The sequence below is a fragment of the Ananas comosus genome, linkage group 7 (genome assembly GCF_001540865.1).
Source record: "Ananas comosus cultivar F153 linkage group 7, ASM154086v1, whole genome shotgun sequence".
Taxonomy (NCBI): Eukaryota; Viridiplantae; Streptophyta; class Magnoliopsida; order Poales; family Bromeliaceae; genus Ananas; species Ananas comosus.
The window spans coordinates 12,202,859-12,207,069 of record NC_033627.1 but is presented as its reverse complement, the minus strand read 5'-3'; the positions used below and the strand labels follow the sequence as shown (position 1 = coordinate 12,207,069).

The following is a 4,211-nucleotide window of genomic DNA, read 5'->3' as shown; positions in this document are numbered from 1 at the left end:
CTCTCCCTCATTCTCTGCCGCCTCCGACGACGATGCATCTTCGCCGGCGCCGACGTCGACACCGTGGAGGTCACTGCGGCGCTACAGGCTCGAAGCGGGGGTCTTTAGCGGTGTCGTCGCCGGCACCGTGGCTGTTGGCAGAGAAGGTGACAAAAAAAAATTATAGAGAAAACAGGAAAAAAAATAAAGATAAAAAAAATTATATAAAAAGAATGATGAACATCAAATTGTATCGTTAACTGCCAAAAAAATTATAAATTGCACTATTTAAGATGTAAACTCCAGCTTTAAGATGAAAACTACACTCTTTAAACGAAAATTACACTCTTTGAGAAATATTTACACTGTTTCTCTTCTTATTACACTCTTTCAGATGTAAACTGCATCCATTAAGATGAAAGTTACACTCTTTAAACAAAAGTTGCATTGTTTCTCCTCTTGTTGCACCATTTCTCCTCTTGTTACACTATTTTTTATCTTAAACTGCACCATTTTAAGAGATATTTATACTGTTTCTCCTCTTATTGTATCATTTCTGTGTAAATAAGAGAAAAAATAGTGCAACAAGAGAAAAAACAGTGCAAGAAGAGAAGAAATTGCACTGTTTTAAGAGATATATATACTGTTTCTCCTCTTGTTGCACAATTTCTGTGTAAACAAGAGGAGAAACTGCACTGTTTTAAGAGATATATCTACTATTTCTTCTCTTGTTGCACTGTTTCTTCTCTTGTTGCACCATTTCTGTGTAAACAATAGGAGAAATAGTGCAACAAGAGGAGAAACAATGCAATAAGAGGAGAAACTGCATCCTTTTAAGAGATATTTATACTGTTTCTCCTCTTGTTGCACTGTTTCTCCTCTTGTTGCATCATTTCTGTGTAAATAAGAGGAGAAATAATGCAACAACAGGAGAAACAGTGCAACAAGAAGAGAAACAGTATAAATATCACCTAAAAGGATGCAGTTTAAGATAAAAAATAGTATAATTTTCGTTCAAAGAGTATAAATTTTATCTTAAAACAGCAGTTTACATCTTAAATAGTGCAACTTATAATTTTTTTTGTAATTAACGATGTAATTTCATCTTCATCCTTCTTTTTATATAATTTTTTATCTTTATTTCTTTTTTTTCTGTTTTTTCTATAATTTTTTTGTCACCTTCTCTGCCAACAGCTACGGCGCCAGTGACGGCGCCGGTGACGACGCCGCTAAGGACCCCCCGCTTCNAAAATGGAGAATTTAGACATAATGTTTTGAATAATTTTAGATTCAATATGTCTTTTCTGGAAGCTGGTTTTCTCCGTAACATATCATATCATCTTTGTCACAAGCCAATTAAAACTTACTTTTTCATAGGAAACCATTAAAAAATACTTTTCAAAATTTACGATTAGTACCCTGTGATTTAAAGTGAATCAAGTTAGTACCCTATAATTTCGCACTTTCTCACTTTAGTATCTTGTAATTTAAAATGTATCAAGTTAGTACTCTGTGGCTTTATTTTTGTATCAAGTTAGTACCATGTGGTTTTATTTTTGTATCAAATTAGTACTCTGTAGTTTCATTTTTCGGTTAATGAAATATTAAACCACAGGGTACTAAAGTGAGAAAGTGCGAAACCACATGGTACTAACTTGATACATTTTAAACCACAGAGTACTAAAGTGCGAAAGTGTGAAATCACAGGATACTAACTTGATACACTTTAAATGGCAAGGTACTAAAGTGAGAAAAGTGAAACCACAGGGGGTTATTTGAAGTTTTCCCATTTAATTAGTTAGGGTGGTGTGACTGATACATTTTAGATTTTTTTTTTTTTTTTTCTTTCTCTCGGTCTATTGACCAGCACCATCTAGCAGGTCAAAAATAAACTTCGCATGATTTTCCAAATTTGTGTAGAAATTATTATATATCTTTAGTCAATTTATCTTAACAAGAACACGAGTTTCAAAGGGTGAAAAGTGCTTTTGAATTGTTGACCTAAACAGAGCTTTTGATCAGGCGCCGCTGCTTTGATTCTGTGCAAAGTTAGTTGCATTAAGTTAGAATTTCAAAGATTTTGAATTAAAAAGTTTTTGGCTTTTATGACCTAACAATTCAAGAACAAGTCCACAATTTAGTATTACAATTTAGGAATAATTGCTAATATATCCCTCAATACTTCAAAAATAGCTTATTTATTCCTTTTTTTTGTTCTTTCCAATATACCATTCATATGTTCCTCTGTTATTTCAAAATACCCCTGTCGTTGCCACCCGTTAAGTTAACTTGGGTTAAACGTGAGTTAATTATTTACAACAGTTAAAAAAAAATTAAAATAGCACTTTTGCCCTTAACTTAAGTGCAAATAAGGAATGTTAGTGATGGTAGAATGGTAGATTTGAAAAGATCAAAACGCAAAATACTTTTTATATTCCTAACTGAAGGGCAAATAGGAAAAGTTAATGATGGTGGAAGGGTATATTTGAAAGAGCAAAATAGTAATTTAATAGAGATAACAGAGTTCATTAACAAATTTTAACTCTAAGGATATATTTGAAATAGGTTGGAACATAAAAAAAGTATTTTCAATATTAACTTTCTAAGAGAAGTAAATCAGAAAGTCGAAAAATTTTCAGAAATATATAAGCAATTGCCTCTACAATTTATATTCTTTTTACACTAACTAACAAAGAATGTACTAATAAAATATTCTGGAAATCTATGTGTGCTTTAGATTCAACCTCCTTTTTAGGAAAAAAAAAATAACAATCTTTATATTTTGTTGTAGGTTGGTTCCCAATAATTCACATTCAAGCAAATTTTAATAGACTAGTTCATGCCTTCTTTAATTGTCACGTCCCGGATTACAGCGAAAATTCGAGTACGTCAACAGATCCGTCGTATATACGAAAAGTTCCATGCATACTGAGCGTTTAAACCTGTAAAATATAACTAAAGAACTACAATTACAATTAACATCAAAATTGGAATAAAAATAACTAATATAAATAAAGTCATACTGTACATACATCACATCCAAGAAATATCCACATGTTTTATAGCTGAACGTTTTTTTTTTTTTAGATAGAGGTAGTATACTACCCGCTTCATGTATTTTGTTTAGAAATAAACTTCGCTTGAAACGTGAGGATTCAAACTTGGGACCTCGAGTATCAATCACTAAGTTCTTTGTCACTTGCACTAGAGACGGTCGGTCATAACTAAACGTTGTTGCGTCCATTTCGCGCTAAGACAACTCCCACTCGACGCGACACTCTACAGATGTCTCGATCGACTATCTCCACTGTATTCAAGCCCAACGACTAAGCTCTAGAACACCACACTAATAAAGCTTTACCTGCTAACATAAAATACGATTACGATTTAGTATCTCCCAATCAATCTTAACGCCAACTGTTTTAACTTTCTTGAGGAGTTAACTGTATGTCTTGTTCCACACCAGGGGCATCAGATGCTCCAATAAAGATAGTAATATTATTCCTGTATGAGGTCGAGGTGATCATAGACATGGAGGACGATATTGAAGGTAAGTGCAATTAGTCTTGACGCAATCGATGCCGTTAGAGATCGAAGGGATAAATGGTAAAGGCTAGGGATATAATAGGCTCTAATGTTAAGGATTTAATGGGGGAAAATAAAAAATAACATATTTAATATATTTATGTAGAAAAGAAATAAGAACCTGACACAAGAGGTGTCGTGGTGTAGTTGGTTATCACGTCAGTCTAACACACTGAAGGTCTCCGGTTCGAGTCCGGGCGACGCCATTTGCCTTTGTCATTTTTTATTTTTTGACATTTTTGCAATTATCTTGTCTGCTGCACAATCTATTTGTAGCTGCAGAAAGAAAATCAAAAATTTGAAAGTCTTCAATGCACCAGCGAGCTATACCTGTGACACCCCGACTTCCTAAGGAGTCACCCATCTTAGGACCCCGACTTTCTAAGGAGTCATCTATCTTAGGACTACTTCCATCCTAGCACGCTTAACTTTTTTAACTTGGTGAATTTAGTCACCACCCAAAATAATTAAGCTGGGTTAAAAATTTTAGCCCTATTATATCTTTTATATATACGATTAACTGGAGTCTTACAATACCACCGAGCCAAACAGTAATGATTTGACGATCATACTTAATACCGTCAATTTTGTGCGCCTGTTGCAGCTTTTACAGTACACTATCTATAGTTATTGTAATTGATGCGTGC

The 4,211-nt window shown here is 33.8% G+C and overlaps 1 non-coding gene across 1 annotated transcript; it reads left to right on the top strand.

The window, feature by feature from the left end:
* TRNAV-AAC lies at window positions 3,697-3,770 on the top strand. Its single transcript has one exon. It is a non-coding gene; the product is annotated as a tRNA-Val (tRNA).